The sequence below is a fragment of the Pavona decussata genome, unplaced genomic scaffold (assembly GCF_977016875.1).
Source record: "Pavona decussata unplaced genomic scaffold, jaPavDecu1.1 SCAFFOLD_280, whole genome shotgun sequence".
Lineage (NCBI taxonomy): Eukaryota > Metazoa > Cnidaria > Anthozoa > Scleractinia > Agariciidae > Pavona > Pavona decussata.
In genome coordinates this window covers 102,426-123,295 of record NW_028145681.1, presented here as the reverse complement: position 1 = coordinate 123,295, position 20,870 = coordinate 102,426, and the positions used below count along the sequence as shown (strand labels likewise).

The following is a 20,870-nucleotide window of genomic DNA, read 5'->3' as shown; positions in this document are numbered from 1 at the left end:
GTATGCGCTGGCAGCTTTGCATCTACAGACATCATGGCAATGCTCACTCCAAGAGAAGCTGAGAGTTTTTATTGTGGAACAGAACAGTAAGCACCAAGGGAGGAGCTGGCAAAAACGTTTCTATGGATCTGAGAATGGAACATTTAATCAATTTAATCAAAGAACTTCTAACATCTTCGACCTAACATTACAAAGAGTGCTACCACAGGTTGTAGCAAGTCCGTTTGTCATGTAAATCGCCTGCTCGATGCAATGGATGAACACTTGCTGGTAGAAAGCTCAGGTGGTCATTACAAGGTACAGAAACGGGAATCTAAGTTTCGTCTCCTGGTTGATGAGAAAGGAATGATGTTTAAGTTCGTTCCTGAGCCTGGACGAAGATACCATGTGTGTGGGAACTTTCGTGACAGTTTAATTAAAGGGTTGGATTTGGCAAAACTTAACGAGTGGATCAGCGAGAAAGCGAAAGAACTTCACAAAATGGAGTCCTTGTAAAATTTACATTATAATTAGGGCTTCATTTTGTGACTAGTTCTTTATTGTTTTTCTCTGATCCATTATAGCATTTAATCTTTTTAGGGACCGGTCACTATTTATGTAGAGGGTTTTGACAAAGGATGATGGGGGCTCAAGACTGTCAGATTGGCTAATTTTTTCACAATGAATTAATATGGCACCCTCAATACAAAGTTTAGCCCTTACATGTACATCTTTCAGTGAACACCCTCTTTTGATACCAGGGGCGATTCTTTGAAAACTTTATTACAGTTGGGCAATGATCTCAATAAGATGTGATTGGGAATGTTTATTTCTCTCAGACTCTTCAAATTTCTATATGACATGTAGGATGGGCCTATATGGGGGAGTTGTATATGTATAATTGAATTAAGAAGGGTCAGAAATTTTTCCCGCCAAAAAATGCGAAACAAATGCTTGGTCATTGCCTCAAATGAAAAATGGTTTTGGTTACAATTTGTACATAATGAGATTTGCTATGCCAGAGTTTGGCTGGGGAGATGGGTCTGGTTTTTCCCCATTGTTACAACTGGAAATGAATGTAAGTAATTCATTCTACGACATTTATTGTTTCATAGGAACTAAAAACTACCAATTATTATTCACCAAAGAGGTTTTCATACTATTGTGTTGTTTACTTGTATCATACTGCAATGTCTATTTGGTAATATCAGGGGTAGTCAATTGATAGAAATCAATATCAATCTTCGATTGTTATTTATTACTATCGATTGATATCGACTGACTACCCCTGGAGTAACATACTTATGCAGTGAATATAATTACTACTTTTTTACACTTTTATATTTAATTGTCATATAGATAAGGAAAAACCTCATTTGCGTTTACTTTCAACTTACTGACGAGGTCTATCAACGAAATAACTTTTGTAGTCGTGAATATAAAAGTGTGTTTCAAGTAACTGCAAATGAGGTTTTTCCCTTATCTATATGATGTAAAGTAATACTTTCTTTGCTTCGACAAGCCAAATTTCTCAGAGATATTTAATTATATATTTAATTAAATGTAATAAATGATATTTACATTTTGTCACAAGGACATCAACGTTGATAAAAAATAAAAATAAATAACTTCCCACAACACATACTGGCATGTCACACATGTTGAAAGTGATGTGAAATCATCATCACTGGTATAAGAAGTGTTCACGATGTTTGCACCCCCTTACTCGAACTCCATGACACCTGACAGTTCTGAGTCACTGGAGGTACCAGAATGTTCATCAGCCAAAGAACCGTTTTCATAGATTCCACCATACCCAAGATCAAAGTTCCAGGACGAATCGTCCTCACAGTTTAAGTCACAAGACATGTCTAATTCAAAATCTTCAAATACATCTCTGATCATGTACAAAATGTCTACTGCATGTTGCCTTTTGAACACAGGGTTCGAACTAATCACATCATCAACAGTAAAAATGTAATTTCAAGTTCTTAATACAGGCTTTATCAGCGTATTAGAGAAACCAGTTGTTGTCTGAGACGACAGAACATAGCCAGCACATCTCTTGTTTAGTTCTTCCTTGTGGTCCTCTAAAAGTTCCTTACGTTCTTCCTTCTGGTATTGCTCAACACTTCATGTCTTATGCCCCTGCAAATTGGTGGCAGGAGAATGAACTGAGACGTAGACTGATAGTTCCACTTCACAACTGTCCCAAGGCATTTGCACGCTGCATGGCAAATCACACAACAGTCGTGTGCGACATTAGTGGACGATGCTGTTGCTCCAAATTTGGCTAGAAGCACTTTATGGAGGCAATCATTGCCGTTTGCATAGAGTTTCATTGTATCTTCACACGTCTTTAGTTGATGGCCAGTGAAGAACAAGAGAGACTTGGCTGGCTTGCCATCCCGGCCAGCTCTCCCCATCTCTTGTACGAAATCATCCACTTGACGGGATGGACCATAGTGGATGACTTGGCGTACATCGCGCAAGTTTACACCCATTCCAAGGGCTGTTAATGCAAACAGGACTCAGCAAACTCCCTCGTCCTCAAATAATGAGGCAGACACACGTTCTTTGTGGTGCTGTAGAGTTTTTGTATTGTACATGCCAATTAGCATGTTTGCAGAAATGTCTTCAGATCCTGTGGGGAAGTAGGCTAACTTGCCAAGTTCATATTTAAAATGTTTGAAAAGCTTTCCACAGTCTCTCTGTGATTTGCAAAACACAGTAGTTCTCGGAGTCTTGTCAGCCTTTGTTTTCAGCATATCTATAAGCCATGCAAATGTACTTGAAAGGTCTTTGTCGAACTTGTGGTTGTAGAGATAAATGTTGGGCCGATCAGGACTAACACGAATTATGTGGGTATCGGCTTTCATGGACAAGCCTTTCTGGGTGTCCTCAATGACTTCCTCAGTGGCTGTGCCTGTTAAGGCGAGGACAGGTGTTCCTTGGGGTAGCAGTGAGCGCACATCACCAATCCTGAAGAAACACTCCCTGAATGCAGCTTTCTTTGCTTCTTCGTTTCCCTTTTCCCCTGAAATCGGCAAGCTCTTGAATATGTGACTTGATCAGAGCACTTAGCCGGCAAACAACAACCAGTGTAGCATTCTTTGGGTATTTAAAACCTTGATCATGAAGGTACGAGCAGAAAATCAGCACAAGTTGAAAGATCAACAATTTTTCACAGCCGGTCGGAAGGACAGAGGATACTTATTCTTAATCGCCATTTCACATCGGTAGGCAAAAAGCTTGCAGATGATGTACCTTCCACTAGTCGGCACTTTAGCAATTATATTAGTGATCAAGTGTATCCAAACTCCTTCTTCTTCCATCCTGTTACTTCTGTTGAAATTGAATCTGAGATATTATCAACACCTCTGAACAAAGCATATGGCTTGTACTCTTGCCCTATTCGTATTTTAATCTTATCTGACATCCAGGCTACTATAATAAACTTGTCAATGCAAACCAGTGATCATCCTTCCAAATTAAAGTATGCGAAAATAATTCCAGTGTTCAAGACAGGTGACGAGACTGAGCTAAGCAATTATCGGCCGATGTCATTACTATGGGTTCAATCGTCTATTTGAAAGACTCATGCATAAGCGACTCACGTCTTTCATTGAAAAACACCACATCTTATTCAAATCACAGGATGGTTTCCGAGAAAATTTTTCTACCCAACATGCAATCCTCGATATTGTCAGTTAGATACAAAACAATATGGACGAAGGATTGTATTAGTGTGGCGTCTTTATTGATCTAAAAAAGGCCTTTGACACCATTCATCAAAGCATTTTGTGCAAATTGCATTACTGGTATACACTGGGTTATCGATGATTGGTTTTCTTCGTATCTATCTGATAGGACTCAGACAACTCAAATTGGTTCTGATATTTCTGGCAAAGATGAAATATTATTTGGAGTTCCTCAAGGCTTAGCCTGCGGACAGCAGACGTATTTCCAGTCGTACCTCCGAAAATAACTTCTACGATCTCGAGCTCTGAAATGATTTCCGTGACGTCAATAGTTCTTCACCAATCAGAATTCGGCTCTTCTGTTTGTGGAGCGAACACGCATGGGCTTTACGTGGGGATCTCGATGTCCGCGAGAAAAACAAAATGGCGGAAGATGGGGAGAGCGGTTTAACTCACTAAAATGCGCAGTAGATAAATTAATATTGCTGGCTTCCAAAATTAACTGCATATTAAACTGGAATGATTAAACAAATGTTTTCTGACGTAAAATAATATGGTTACCTATCACATGTAATCATTTGCCGAAAAACACGCTTGAACGCAAAAATTGCTAAAATTCATGGCATGTTGATTTCAGCCTGCTTATGCAAATTGTCCTTGACTATGCATCTGTCGCTTCTCAAACGCATATATGAATTCACAGACACAAAAATCAGCAAAGAGCTTTTCCAACAAAACATTTTATTGAAATAAACAATGAATTTCCTATTAGAGGCAAAAACCTTTCAGTTTTTTTGTGTGCGTGCAAACATGCACGCATGTAAAATTTGAAGACACTCCGTGTTTGTTCAAAGCGATCACTTGCAGTAAATTCGGGCACGTTTGCGATGAAAATTACAGAAGCTACAGAATCCTGGTTCAAATCATCACTTAAACGTTTTGTTAAAAGCACATCAACATCAGAAAACATCATTTACTGTGTTGTCGCCATTGTCCTGGTCTTATAAAGTCCGTTTGAAGCCTGAGGTTCGATTTTAATTTTTGAGTCGGTTTTGTTGAATCTTTCGATAATCTTTTGATACTGAGAGGTCCGTTATTTTCAAATTTCTTCTTGATACCATCGATGATCTGGTTGATTTTTTGAGGCCTTGCTGTAGGCATTCAACATGTTATAACACAAGCGACACATTAGGAGGTTCTCGCTGCCGATGTAAACAGACAAATCGACTCCAAGTGAGCGATGAATTACTGCACCAATCTCCAGTTCACTCTTGCCAAAGATCTTCACTTTCCCCTTCAGACTGGGTATTTTATCCTTACACGAAAAACAATCTCCTTCGGCCGAGGTAACTTTTTTCGGCGTTTCCGCACTCATGGCTACTTACAGTTGTTGCTCCTTGCGATTTCGCACGTGTTATCAATAACATCTTTCTATCACTTAATTTCAAGGCCCCATTTCCCTTAAAGGGAAAAGGACCAAATGATGATCACTTAATTTCATTGGTCGAGTAAAGAAGAAAAGAAATGACGTCACGGAAATTGTTTCGGAGCTCGAGATCATAGACATTATTTTTCGGAGGTACAACCAGAAATACGTCTGCTGTTCGCAGGCTACTCAAGGCTCTGTCCTAGGGCCATTACTTTTCTTCATTTATATAAATGATATTTATCAAGCTTCTCATAAACTCAACTTTTACTTATTCGCTGATGATACTAATCTTTTACATGCAGACAAAAATCGTAGATCACTTGAGCTAGTTGTTAATGCTGAATTGAATTGAATTAAACGCAAATAAACTATCGCTAAACACTGGTAAATCCAATTTTGTTATTTTTTTACCCTGATCAACGCAAGGTTCATTACGACGTAAACTTAATATTATATGATAACGACTTCAACAAAATGACTTCTCTCGAACATAGAAACTAAGTAAAATATTTAGGTATTCTGGTTGACAATAACCTCTCCTGGTGATACCACATAGACTATATTTCATCGAAAATAAGTCAAGATGTTGGGATCATTTTGAGGCTTAGGCATTTTCTGCCTACAAGTACCCTTTTAAGAATCTATTGTTCCCTGATTGAACCTTACATCTCTTATGGATTAGCTGCCTGGGGACAAGCTTCTGCTTCTCATCTAAACAAAATTCTTCTGCTGCAAAAACGAGTCCTTCGTCTGATGTACTTTTCTGATAGTAGAACTCACGCCATCCCTCTGTTTGTCAGCTCCGGTCTTTTGCCTCTGAATATGCTCTATTTTAAACATATTGTTACTATAATGCGTGATATTTTTAGCCATTGTGCTCCTCCAAAAATCTCTGAACTGTTCACTCGTTCTGACCAGATCCATTCTCACTACACTAGATTTTCAGCGTCAGGTAATTTTCATGTCAAGACTCAATAAACAGCTGCTGTCCTTTTCTAGAATTGGAACGAGAATTTGGAATAAAATTCCTCCTCAACTACGTGAGTTATGTAAAACACTTTTCAAGCGTAAACTGCATGAATTGCTCTTAAAGGTTTTGGAGACTGAGAAGGTGTATGTTGATATGAACGCTGTTACTTGTATCAATCTTATGTCACTACTTAGTTAGCTTGCACTTAACTTTCTAAATAATAATTAGTCATTAAGGTGATTTATCTATTCATTTATTTTCCTTTTTAATCCTTTTTTTTTTGTATAATGCATCTATTTTGTGTTGTTAATTTTCTTTTCCTTTTAAGCAGGTAAACAACTATCAATGAGTTTGCCTTTTGGTCGAGGGTCGAGGGTAACTAGTCGAGGGTAAATGGTCGAGGGTCGAAAAATTATTCAAAATTATTTTCAAATTATTTCTGAACTTCGTCAACTCAAAAGTTCACAGGCTCGAGTTTCCGGTACCTGTTTTTGCCTCATTTGGGTCATATTTTTGTTTGTCAAAAACTCACGTTACATTCCCACGGACTCTCCGTCGTGCTGAGCATCAGAATCTGGCCCTTTCTATTCTTACGGTTATATTATTTTTTTTCCGGGCCGCGAATTCGAATTATAGAAGAAGGTAACGCGAACGCTGAAGATGCTGTTACGTATCGTTGTAACACTCAAGTTTTAAACCAATATTGTTTATTCAGAGCAGAAACCCAGTGGTTTTTTTTGTCTAATGATTCATTTGCTTATGAAAAGATTTGACAGAATAACCCTCAATATCAATATCAATATCAATATCGATATCAATGGATAACAATCAAAGATTGATATCGATTGGTATCGGCAATTAATAGAAATCGATAAAGATAAAACGATGTGAATTCGATTCATATGGATTCATCGGAAATTGATGACCACTGATTCATCGATTGCTATCGATTACTATCGGATTTTTTCCCTTTTTGTTTTAGCCTGTGTACATCCGTTCCTGGCCTCAGTTATACAAATAATACTAATACTGAGTCCAGGAACAGATGTATACACAGGCTATTTTGTTTTTACGTTGCACTAATAAAATAATTGACACAAGTTTTCTGTATAGTTCTCAATGAGTCATTTGATATTTATTATTAGTCATAAATCACGGCGCAGATCAGTAACCAACAGAAACATTTACTATAGATATATGCCCTTTTTATAGACCTTCCAACCGTATAACAGGTTATGGCAGCAGGAGCCGTGTAGTAAAATGGCTAGTATAATCCTATGTGAGACTTGGGTCAGGGCGATTATACGCATTCGCGCCTGTAAAACAAAAACATGGAAAACTCGACGATAACAATATAATAAAGACAAATATCAAATGCCGCATTCACCCAAACAACTATAGCAAGCACTAACACGTAATTCAAGCCATTGGTTCAAAGTCTCTCAACCTGTCTCCGGCAATTTAAAAGCGAAGTAAAGAGGAGTAAGGGAAAAGATCAAAACATTGTCCTATTCAAAGATATCCAGGTTACGGGGTATATATCCGAGACCCACCACATTTTCGATTGTTCCGGAAAAAATACCTCGCAACTGAATAAGCATAACAATAAGCGTTACTAAACAAGGTCAATTCATTTTAAGAATTTAATTGGGTACTCCTAATATGCTTTGAGAGAAATAAAGCTTGGGCTGTGGTGGTGTACTGCCCGAGAAGCATTACCTATGTTGCAAGCGGCACTTGCGCCCATTCAATTAAAAGGTTACTTTAAAATATTTAGGCTATGAAGCGTGTTGATGTAATTGCGCTGGGCATTATCCAATGATGTGTAAAGCTCATACCTGAGGTAAACTTGGCCAGAAAAAAGTGGATTTTTTCTGGTTATATGGGTCGCTATAGGATGATAATATGTGTTTGAATAGTCCTGCATGTGTAATTGGCTGACCTGTTGTAGAATCTTTTCCGGTGACCCTTTTGTCTACATGTTTTATAATATTACAAGGTGGAGTTTTGTATTTATCGTCGTCCCCACACCCATAGCATTTTCTTACTGTTGGAGGCATGATGACCAGCTCGTAGTTACTTGGTGACATGCTAGAATTCCATGAGGGCTGTAAGCCGGCACAGGGCATTGGTGATTGAGTGAAAGACGGTAGAGGGGGATGCAGCTGAGGAAAAGGTAGTTGAGGATACGCGGGCGGTTGAGGAAACACAGGGGGTTGAGGTAACGTCTGCATCCGCGGCTGCATCATTTTGGCAGCGCTGTGGGTAGCAGGGTAGCTCGTCTGCCAAGTAGGCAGAGGATTTACGCTTTGATTGGTTACCTGTGGCGATGGTAAAGCTGGACCCTTTGATTTAGTTGCCTTCTTTTTCCGGAAGGTGGTTTGTGTGAGGAACCTGCATCAATGAGCATGCCTTCTGAAGAGGAAAACATCTCCTTCCCTGTTGACTGTGCCCTCCGAACTTCTGCTTCATGTTTCTTACGTGCTCGGTCAGCAAAGGAAGGACCTTTTCCTCCTGGTGTAGCGCCGGTCAAGTATGCTTTGGTCTCCACATCAAGCAACAAAGCGTCTCGTGTGTCTGCTTGACACACGTCCATTAGAGACAAATTTTGGTGGTCTCAGTGAGCCCAACCAGCGTGAATCACTTCAGCCTGGTTTATTTGCGGTGCACTGGGGTTGGTGAATGCACGGAAAATGAACCGACGGCACTCATGCCACCACGATACCCAGCTTGTCAGGAAAGCCCTGCTATCATCGGCCCCCATAAATAAGTCCATATGAGATTTGGCGGCCTGGTATCCAGCAACGGTTGTGCATAGTAACAGCCTGTCACACAGTTGTTTGAACTCGTCACTGCTCTCACTGTCAAGTTTTTGAGCTTTTTTGTTTCTGTGGTCTTTGAAGTGAAACTCACACGATTTGATTTCGGCGTCATCCCCAAAAACCTTTGAAATTCCTGCTAAATTAGCGCCTGCCATGTCGCTACACCAACCTATTGGGTTAAATTTAGCACGATCCGAACCGGCCATTTTCCTGAAGGCTTCATTAAATAAACGCCAGAAAAGTTCGACGTTTACGGTGTCCTCGGTTTCTGCCTCCATTGTAGCCAGTGGTATCTGCTTCCGCAGCAAGGGATGATACACACTGGCTGTTAGTGTGATAAACCCATTGCACGGTTTCCTTTTTCCGTCAAAAAAAGAAAATTCTTTGCTCAGAAAATGGTCCCCATTTTTGTCCATGTTTAATGCCATTTTCATTTTCGTCGTGCTCGTCTTGAAGACAAAGGATGGCATGTTCGGGTTTCCCCTCCTGTCATTAATTTTGTACACATATAAGGGGTCTTTTTTATCTGCATACTCTTTAAAAGGGACAACCGCCTCAAAGTTGTGGCCAAACGGCTCTATATCCTTCTTCAGTTTCTGTTTCATGTTGGATACGCGTTTCTTATCCAATACAGCACTGGCCTCTCTTTCGACAGCGTTCCAATCCATTTGCTGTTGAAATGCGAACATGACGAACGCCGACTGTACCTCGAAGGGCTTGATTTTTGGTTGATTCCGTATAATCTGTTCGATGCTCGTGATGTCCTTTTTTCGGAGGCTGTCTTTGACAGGGCATGTGTGATTACCAATGTGGTAAACAGTCACTGATTTATTATGATAACTAAGATACCTTCGCACACTGCATATAACAGATTTAAATTTTTATACCTGCTTTTAATTAAAGCTTGAAGTGAACTTTCGTCTTTGCGATCGTCATCTGAGACTGCTGAGGTACTATGGGAAAAAAGTTATAGACTTTGTATGATGACCATCCATGACCCAGTAAACTAAAACAATCCATCTAAATGAACTGGATTGCAGGGGCTAGGTATTCCAAAAAGCTGCAATCAACAACTCTGACTTTCATATCCAGTCTAAGGCAGCTGAGGAAATTGTTACTTTAACAAGTCTATTCCGTTCTATGAGCCCCCTGGGTAGACATAACTCTATTTCACTCTTGATTAAAGGAAAATTTATCTTTTTTGTGCCAATAGCATTTTTACCCATTTCGCTACAAATAGACACCATACCGACCGAAAACTGCTAATTGAGGCCCAAAATGTGGTTTTCCGTGCACAAATTCGGCATTTTCAGGGTTAAGCGCAGCGGGAGGGGGACAGCAGGTGGAGGGGGCTAAAGGGGAATCTCACCCTTTTCTCATGTTACTTTCCAATATTCCACACATCGTGGAAACATGGGCTAGCGCAAACTATTTCCGCAACATTGTTGCCTCGTTTAGCCAGCAAATTACAAAAAGGTAGAGGCCCGGTACTCGCCCTCTACCCCTCCTCCTCCTATGAGATACTCTCACAACAGGATTAATGTGCTGGCTGAAATTTTAATTTGCAACAGTTTTACCTGAAGGCAGGTCGTAGCAATTCTTCGTCTGAATCACTCCCTGGTTCTTTTTTTAAGGGATCATCAGGGCATACCGTGGTACTGAAACAATAACGCTGACGATAACAATCTTAAATGCTTTAAGTCATAAACAGATCAGAGTTAATTGCTATTTTACTTCTAGCGCCTTTTCTTGCAACCAAAGTTAGTTCTGAATGCCCAACTTTGCCTTAGATTGCAAGTCATGTTAAATCATGGCGATTTAAACTCGAATTTTTTTCCTTCACCCTCTTAGCATTAATAATTGTACTTCCTTTTACCTTGATTTGTCATTGAATAGATCCTTGGCTTTCGCATTTGAAGGACGACGATTCTGCTCTGTTTTTGTTGGTGTGTTTTCAGCAGAGCTAAGCTTGTCAAACGACAAGGTCAGATCTATCAAATCAACATCTTTCTCCTTGTCTTCTTTCTATAATAGGGAAAACAAGACAGTTGCATTATTATCGTTCTCAGTATTTTTGTATCTTTATCGCTACTTTACTATTTAATGTCATGCCACGAGAAACGTACCGATGAATTACGCCGTCTTTTAATCCTTTTAGCCGCATTCAAGTCGTTTCGATTCCTTTGGCGTGCTATCTTCGTCGGCTGAATCCTCTGAAATGGTAATGATTTCTTCCCGATCATCTTTACAAAAAAGATGAAACTGGGGATAAAAAAAAGCAATTTTCTCAAATTTCTGACATCAATGGAAATAAAAAGCATTCTTTTCCCATTCCATACTCTAGCCAGGGTCCAAATCTTTACTGGGTAGAATCAAGATGGATGTCAAGATCATTACTCTTAACAGTATTGAAATAACTCTCCCTACCTGTGGCTCGCCCCTCCAAACAGGAACTCCAGGGTTGAATTCCTCGTCGCCCCACCATTCCATTTCAGGAATTTGCCGCCTTCTCTTCCTTTGTGTCTGAAAAAAAAAATGATCAAAAAGGATCAACAGGATTTTACAGAATTATGCAAGGCACGTTTACCAATTGTTCAATTTTATTTGTAAAACTCTTAAATAAGAACTTTAGGTACTGCCTAGAAACTCCGCTATAGTGCGTTCCATAATAACCCAACCCTCATAAGGTTCCCCGGCTTCACTGTTGAAATCCTGTGGGGAATCCTCAGTGCACAGGGGTGCTCCCCGGCCTCGTTAAATGACTGCGATATAACGAAATTTATAGTTTAATCTAATGGACAGACCGTTTTCCAGGAGTGTTGATTAAAGGCACCATTCCCTTGAGACTTCTTTGGTGATAACCGCTCTTTTTTCGAAACCGCCGTCTTCCTCTCGACAACTACTAAATTATCATCTGAGGTACTGGCTGGCAATTTTGTGGCATCAGCATAACTGCCGGTACCCTGTAAAAAAGGTGTATCGTGCTTGCGTCAACTCGTTAGCATGGCATATTATTTTCACTCCCCCTCCGATCAGACAAGTCACCCCTGGTTATGGATATGATATGGTATGGTATATGTTTTGTATCAGCCCAAGGTATTCTTCAGGAACATTCGAAACATTAGAAACATCTATTTACTGTATTTGTAGGGACAATAGCCACATAATGGTCACCATCGCCAGTATGCCCCAAAAATATTGTGCCAAAACATATCCCTGAGCTTGGCCTCACTGTTCTTATACAATCCTCCTCTCCCTGTAAATAATAAAATACTTTTTAATGCCTTATTAAGTGGCCCGTCAGGCATTACTTCATAAATTACCCTGTATTCTTGGTAAATGGTCGTGGTCGTCGTCGTCAGCTCTTGGCCCGGGCAAGCCAAGACATGTTTCTGGAGTTACAGGAAGCCCAAGTGGCAAGCCAAGGCATATTTAAGTTGACTTCACAGGAGCACAAGATACCCAGGCGGTGGAGTCACAGGAAGACCAGGCAGCAGGTCAAGGCATGCGCATAATGTATTTTTCACATAATTTTATTCCATATATATTGGGTGGTGGAGTGAGGTGTGACGTCGTGATGACATCACAGGGGCACAGAAAGCCCAAGTGGCATTTTTTTCATTTAATGGATGGTGTGGTAGATAGACTGTGACGTCAATGATGATGTCACAAAGAGCCACTTACAAGGCAAAAGAGAGACCCAGGGAACGAGGTTGCTTGTAAAGGGCTTCTTGTTACACGAAATTTTCGCGGCGCGTTAAGCGCCTGCTTGCGTGTACTTGGGAAGACTTGCGATGACTTTCTTGCACTTTAATGGAGCTAAAAATCCACACACAAGTAGACGCAAGTTTTTCACCATTTGACCACGCAACGCAAGTTGGTCTCTTTAGCGCGACTGCAAGGTTGCACTGAAATAGCTTTTTTGAAACGCGTCCAAAATGGGGCTACTTGCAAGTCCGTTTGGCCGGGGCTTTAATTTCGCGAATTACGTGAATAAATGTGACTAACATATTCTTTAATATGTTCTATATAAGTGAAAAACCTTTTGAACTATACATTCATTCAGAAAATGTGTGTGGAGACAAATTGTCTTATCTTGACGGTATTCTTGTTTTTAATTAACAATCGTCTTACCCCGTGTACAGCGAGTACAATGATTTCCTGATGCATCACATCCGAGAATGCTTGGATTACCATGTTGGTCGCAAATTCGTCTTGTAATTTTACGATGGCCTCTTCCCATTGAATGGGCTTTTTCTTGTCTGCAAAGTCCTCCTCGCAGACGAACCCAAGACGGTCGTTCCCCGCATGCTGTTGATATTTAAATTTTTGATTAAGCGAGGGGAATAGCTTGTCGAACTAATATTTATTTCTTGATATTTGACTGATGAGCTGATAAAGTACATTATAGTAAGTGGTTTCCCGTCTGGAAGCAGCGCAAAACATTTCACGTCATGTCCGCCATTTGTTGTTCCTTTTTTCATGGGTTTCTCAATTGCGACTCTTTTAGTTCTTTATTCAATTTGTCTGTAGAAAGCGAGGCGTAATTGAACGGCCAACGGTCTGGGATATAAAAGTAAAACGAGTACGGAAAGAGTTCGTATTCAAATCCACCTACATCGGGTCGGTAGTATTATTCAGCTTTTACTGGCACCCCGCTTTGTCATTTTGCGTTTCCTTTGCTCTTATTCAAGTCTTCTAATGGGGGCTCCGTATTCAACTTTTACTCCACACCCTGCACTCTGGTCAGACTAGTTTGCCTCACCTGAGTGTCATGTAGTTAGGTAAGACCAGTGTAATAACGTTTAATCACTGACAGGCAACTTTTGTCGAGTTCGTAATCAATAAAGCATAAAACGCGAACAATGCAAAGTACAGCAAAAAGCTAGCTACAACCTTTCTGACTTGCGCTTTTGTAACTGACGTTACGTTATTCTTTCCTATCTATTTCTTTGCTCGTAATGACTAACAATGAAAATACTTACATCAAAACGATGACTTAATAGATACTCGAAGGTCGCCTCCTTTAAGCACGCACCGTCTTGTTTCAGCTGGTGTGCAGCTGCTGAAAAAAAGCAGCTTCCATCTCCTTTTGGATTGAAGGAGACAATAGAGCCTTTCTGTTTCAATCGACTGCGAAATGATTCCATAGCCACGATAACAAACAGAACAAGAAGATGAGTCCCGGTATTTGAGCAAGTAAAGCTGGAACGACGAGACAGGGGTTTTGACAGCAGGAAACTGCATTTGGTGCTGTCAATCAAAGCAACACGCCCAGACAATGTGGCTGCCCCGCTACATTCAAATCTTGTGGGCACAAAAAGCTATTAGAATCTGAAGAATATCCTCTGAAATCCAGGGCTTTATCTGTCTAACCTTTTCATGAGCGACTGAAACGTTAGGGGTTTCTGCTCTACGCCAATGATTAAGGCAGAAACTTTGAACGAGCGTTCACGTTTATTCAACCGAGAATCAAAATGCAAAACTAACCCACTCGCGAAGCGAACAGGTAACCAAGGTAACAATAGAGATATGCGAACTACGGTGTGAACTAAAGCATGAACTATGCACAACAATAAAACTATGCGAGTAATGGCGTGACTTCTTCTTCCTCTCGCTTACAAATGAAGAAAAAAAAGGAACAACAAAGCAAAGCGAAGCTAAACTACAGGAAAAATGACAGTCGTGCAATGGGTAAAATCCTCAGCGCACTGGCGAAGTAGCACAGCTTAAGGAGACAAACAAAAACGGAAGTTAATTACGCAGTTCACAACTAAGTTACATAGTCACTAAGATAAGCGGGGCGGCGAGTTGAACGGCTGGACCTGCGTGGACCGGAACTAGCAGAGGAGGAGGTTTGTTCGGAGACTGGAACACTAAAATCGTCTGACAGGGGTGGAGTAAGAGAGTCTCTTCGATCTGCAAGAGGACCAGCCGTAGCGAAGTGGGGAGCGTTTCCCTCCGGAGCTGGAGAAAGCTCGGAATCTGAACAAGTGTCAGCTGCTTGAGGATCTGGAGGTGTAGCGAGCTCGACAGGAACCACAGGGACAAACGGGCTAGGAGGGGGCGGAGGTACAGGAACAGGATTGGTTTCCTCATTAAAGCATTCATCACGAGGTTCCACGGCGACATCTTCACAATAGGGATCGGCGTTGTAACGACGGGAGAGGTTGAACGAGGGGTCAACGTGCTCAGGAACGCGATAACACTCAGACCGTTTGACGCGATAAGAGGTAGAACGCAACTGAGAACCGGTAAACTTCCGCACATTACACCACAGGCCCTCAACAGAAACCACGAGATATCGATCACGAGCACGATTCTTGGAGCCGTCAGAGGTAATTTAAACGTAATCGCCTACTTCAACAGACGGTGAAGTGGGAGGACTGCGCCCAGGAGCCTTGGATCTCTCGCTAACTGGGTGGTTTCTGAGGCGTGAGGAGTGCTACTCTCTGAGAAGCTGGAGATCCGTTACAGGAATCTGCCAGTTAGTGAACTGGTCGCGCTGAAGCCACATCTCTCGGGCAGACAATCCTCTGTTGCGGATACGGGTATTGAGATTAGCGGTCGCCACAGCCAAGGAAAGGGGGGAGATTGGGCCACCCCCTGGACAAATGCGTAGAAGTTCGTCCCCAAGTTCGGCAATGCCCTTTTCAGCCACAGGGTTCTTATTGGGGTTCTTGATACGCCTGACCTCCAATGCAAGACCATATTGCCAAAGAGTTTCATCGCTTGACAATGCGGAAAAGCCAGGAGCGGGATCTACTCTTACGACGGGAGGGGGACCAGCCAGGGGACGCAGCTCAAGGCATAAGCGGAGAAGACCGTTACGAATTGATTCGCGCCGCTCATCATCCAATAAACAGGTGGCTGTGAAGGAGGTTGTAGTCTCGCGGACGACAAGTATCAACTGACGGTAGCGCTTTATGATGTCCGCGGCGAAGGATATACCAACACCGTCAGGAGGATCAGAGGTAGACTGCTCAACGAGGCTGGAGGGAACTTTTTTCAGGGAAGAGCTCAGGTGGCAACACTGGGAGCACCGGTCCAGGGCTTTGTCAAGGTCCAACGCGAAGAAGTAACGCTGGGTAACCAGCTTCATCTGGTGGCGCGAAGGATGGTCCAGTTTCACATGTAAGGCGGTGAGAAAGCCATCTATGACAGCGAGGGATGACTATACACTCTCTTGTCGGAGAAAAAGGTTCATCTTGTCTAACAACAAGGAGACCGTCACGAGAAATGGAGACTGAGTTCAGGTAACGCTTGACGTCCTTGATGTTTGTCAATTTCTTTGAGGGACGAGTACCTTGCTCAAGATGAGAGTGAACTCGTCTGAGATCCGGACACTCTAATTGAGTTTGAAGCCAGGCGGCACGACTTGTAAAGGGCAGAGAGGCCTGTCCGGACAGTACGTCTTGAACAGAAATAGGGCGAACAGCCAAGTCCTCAGCTTCTGACACGAATGAACAAATCTGGCAACAGGGGACATCACAGGCAGGGGCGTTTCGACTGGCGAAATCAGAAGGGTGGTTCGCAGAGCCAGCTAAGTGGAGCAGTGAGACTTGGTAACGACTAACTGCTGATAAGAAAGACGTCACACGAGGGCTGGAAGAAAACTGACCCTGGCATAACTTATCGAAGGCTTGTACACAAGGCTTGCTGTCAGTTAGGACATAAGACTTCGGCTTGGCTTGGATTATGTAAGGAGCAAAATGCTTGACAGCGGCAGCAATAGACAGAGCCTCTATTTCACAGGGCAACCAGGAGGCTTGATGTTTTTTGAACTTAGCACTGAAGAAGCCGGCGAGATGCAGTTTCTGGTTGCGAAGAACATAGAGGGTGGCGCCAACTCCACTCATCTTGACGGAACCGTCGGTTATGATCCATAGCTGATCCTCAGGCTTTGGCAGGGTGATGGATTTGTTGGAAGTAAGCACCTCTTGGCAAGAGCGGAAACATACAAGGAGCTCATCAGACCAGGTCACTGTGTCCTGAGATTGGCGGCCAGCCGCAAGAGACTCAAGAGGAGCGAGGTACTTAGCGCAGCCAGTCAAGACTCGTCCTAGCATTTTATAGGAACCAACAAAGGAGCGGAGACCGCGAACATTCTTGGGAGGCTCACACGACGCTAGAACAGCTACACGATATGTGAAGCACGGATAGAGCCCTGGCACCATATCCAACCGAGAATGGTGGTGGAGGCAGGACAAACGACGGTCTTTTCGGGGGAAAGGCGCAGATTACAGCGGTCTAAAGCGGAAAGGACCTTCCGCCAGTTCATGAGGAGCTCTTGAGGAGTATCCCCGCCGCAGTAAAGGTCGTCGGCTATCTTAGCAACGCACCCTTCTTGTAGGAGGTCGCCAAGGACATGGCACATCAACTCTTCTAAGGCTGTCTCGGAACCAGGGATACCCAGGGCACAACGTGTGTAGACGCGGACCCCTTTAAAAGGGGTAACTACGCCGCAATACTTCATTGAATCCTTTGAAAAATGAATTTGATAAAAAGCCTTGGATAGATGGGAGACCACGATGTACTTCCAGCAGGCAATCTTTAGAAGGGTGGAATCTACGTCCGGCATTAGCGGAGGTTGAGGTTTGCTGTAACGGCCTACATCGGTAAAGGCTGTGACCAGGCGAAAGCCACCATTTTTCTTTTTCACCAGGAAAGAAGGGTTGAGGTACTCGACAACAACCTTCAGGTCTTCGGGGCGGCGGAAGACACCTTGAGCCTCTAGTTCATCGAACTTGCTCTGGAGCAGATCAAGTTGATCTCGCGAGTACTGTGGAATGCGGCCTTTGCGCTGGGGAGGCTCTACAGGACCCATGTTCACAATTCCTTCGATGGGACCAGCTGTTCCGTTATAACCAGGGATGCGAGGATCGAAGACAATTTGAAATTCCTTCAGAAGAGAGTTGAAAGAAGCTTTCTGAGAGGAGGACAATAAACCATCAGGATCTACTGACACTGACTCGGCAGGCGTAAGGAGGGGTGCCGTTAGCATACTCGGTGCCGGGTAAGTTTCGACCGGAGAAGGATCTGAAGCAGGATCAGGAACGGTTAGGCGCGCTTGGCAGAAATGATCATTCTTACGAATCAGTAAGGGCTCATCAGTGTCATTGAGAAGTCTCAGTTTACCCCCGACAGCTTGGACAATGACGGGTTGTGGCCATGCGTGTGAAGGTTTACAGTGATTAGATGAGACTGAGTCAGTACGAGGCTCGATGGCGAGTGGAGAATCTTTAAGAAACTCAGAAGGGGCGTCGACTTCAAGAAACTCACCGGGCCAGACAGTAGTGTTGGCGCAAGGAGCACGTAGAAGGTGACAGGCTCTAACAGCGTGATGGGCTTGAGAGATCTGAGAAGAATCATAAGATGCTACATCACACCCAGCAATAATGATCTCATGTTTGGCAGGGCGAACAGCTATGTCATTTGAAGTCATGATGGGAGTCCCAGCAAGTATATCCACGTCTAAGTCCTCTACAACGAGGGCCTCCAGCATAACAGATCTGCCACGGCGAACCAGCTGGAGACGGGTCTCACCAACCACGGACAACGGAGTACGACCATCAGCTTGTAGGGCGGTCTGGGTACTTTTAGTGACCTTTGCAACGATGTGTTTGGCTAGAGAAGCCCTCATCATGTTCGTTTCAGCACCAGTATCAATAGTTAAACGTAAAGGATGGTGACGAAAAAAGGCGTGAAGAAACGGAGACTGGGATATATTAACACGTCGGGAAACAGTTGATTCCATTGTAGGAAGGACACCAGGGCCACAATTCTGCATCACGGGTGTGTCTAGGGGAACTGGAGACTCCACTGGGTCGGAATTCTGAAAACAATCACAACTGTTTATATCGACGTCAAGGCCAGCCACTTGTCGAATTCTAGACATGAAAAGGCGGTCAGACTCAGGCAAGAACTTGCAATTACTCAAGAAGTGAGAGTGAGAATTGGGGCGTCCAGCCTGTTGGCACAGAGGGCACACCTTCAATGGTCGCGGTTTGGGAGGGCCTCTGCGACGGGTAAAAGCAAACGATGCGCGATGTTCCGTTTGAGAAGCAGAGCGGAGGATTTTAGATTCATCGCTGGTGTGAAGCTCGTCGAGAAGTGAATCAAGTGCTTGGGAAATTTCCGGTTTCATGGAAGCGAGAGTTCTGCAACGTAACTCAGTACCATAGCGCTGTTTAACAAGCCGAGGAAGGTTTGGATGTAGCAAACGAAGCCAAGTTAACACGATAAAATTTTCTAGAGAAGGCGAAAGTTCCTCGTCGGTTACAGGAGCCTCACCGTGATGAGTAATACCGCTAGAAGTTGTGAGAAGATTATCCTCAACGAAGGCCATCAAGCTTTGGAACAAATCCTCTGGACGTTGCTCAGGTTTCAGAGAAATATACGCGAGATCTAAGAACCGTGAAACAGTGGACTGAAGGCCATAATGCTGTCGGATCGCTTGCCAAACGCCGTTTATAGAAGTTGAGTTCTTAACGATGGAATTCCTAGAAATAATTGGAGAATAGTTCGCTATTTGGCCAAGCATCATTTCCAGATGTGTCACCTTCTGAGCTGCAGTTCTTCTTCGGGTCGCAGGAACAGATTCAGGATCATTCGAGAAACCGCGAAGAGGCGAAGCATTCGTTTTCTTACCCCAGGACGAACCATCGGTAAGAAAATCTGCAAAATTAGGATCGAGGGACAAAATATACTTAAGGTTGTTCTCCCAAGCCTCAATTGAAGTAATTGTTTCGTTCGAGGTTAGCGACCACTGTTTCGGCGCTCTATGGGAAGTCATCTTGAAGAGTTAAACTCACGAAATTCAGACACAATCGATCGAAGGGGCGAAAAGAACACTTTGACGTCTTTTGTGGGTCCGTTGAACCGAAACGCTGCCACCACGCCAATGATTAAGGCAGAAACTTCGAACGAGCGTCCACGTTTATTCAACCGAGAATCAAAATGCAAAACTAACTCACTCGCGAAGCGAACAGGTAACCAAGGTAACAATAGAGATATGCGAACTATGGTGTGAACTAAAGCGTGAACTATGCACAACAATAAAACTATGCGAGTAATGGCGCTAAATATTCAATATTCTGCTGTAATTCGAATTCGCGGCCGGGAAAAACTGATAATTGAACCAAAATTAGCTTGCCGAATTCTGATGCTCAGCACGCCGGAGAGTCCGTGGGAATGTATAAACGTGAGTTTTTGACAAACAAAAATATGACCCAAATGCGGCAAAAACAGGCACGGGAAACTCGAGTAAACACGAGTCTGCGAACTTTTGAGTTGACAAAGTTCAGAAATAATTTGAAAATAATTTTGAATAATTTTTCGACCCTCGACCCTTGACTAGTTACCCTCGACCCTCGACCCGCGACCAAAAAGCAAACTCCTATCAATGCTTCCCACCTCGAATAACCCTTGCTAATTGTGGGTAACTAATATTGTAATAAATTGTTGTTGTTTGTTAAATAAAAATTTAAAAAAAATACATCATTCGGCTGGATAAATTTGTACAACGCTTCTTCTGGTTTCAGGTTTTGAATTTCTTTAAACTTGGAATCTAACGCGTATCGCACTGCATTTTGAAAGGAACAAGAGAAATCGCTTTCTATTTCGCTCGCTGCCATAGTAGTTGTTTTGTTCGCATAATCTCCGATTTTCCGCGACAAAAACGGTTTTAAGTCCCACGGGAAGCTGCGGTTTTAACTATCCAATCACAGTTGTTGTTGCTTTTGTCAAACCAATCAACAACGCGGTTCAATTCCTGAACTGATTTCTCACATAGAAATGAGGTTCCCGGTTCGTGTGACCAGAGGCCCATCTCAGGGTGCCTCAAACTGCCGAGTTTTTTTTATTAGGATTATATTCTCCCATTTATTTGGATAACGGGCCTCAGGAACCAGGGTAGTAGACATTTTAATTCCTTGATCTTATTTCTGAGGCTGCAGACATTTAAATGA

General features: G+C 42.7%; 2 pseudogenes; both read right to left on the bottom strand.

Moving 5' to 3' along the window:
- Positions 1–1,629: 1,629 nt before the first annotated feature.
- Positions 1,630–8,328, bottom strand: LOC146455273 (uncharacterized; annotated as a pseudogene).
- A 368-nt stretch (positions 8,329–8,696) lies between these two features.
- LOC146455272 (uncharacterized) lies at positions 8,697–19,981 on the bottom strand (annotated as a pseudogene).
- Between the last annotated feature and the right edge of the window lie 889 nt (positions 19,982–20,870).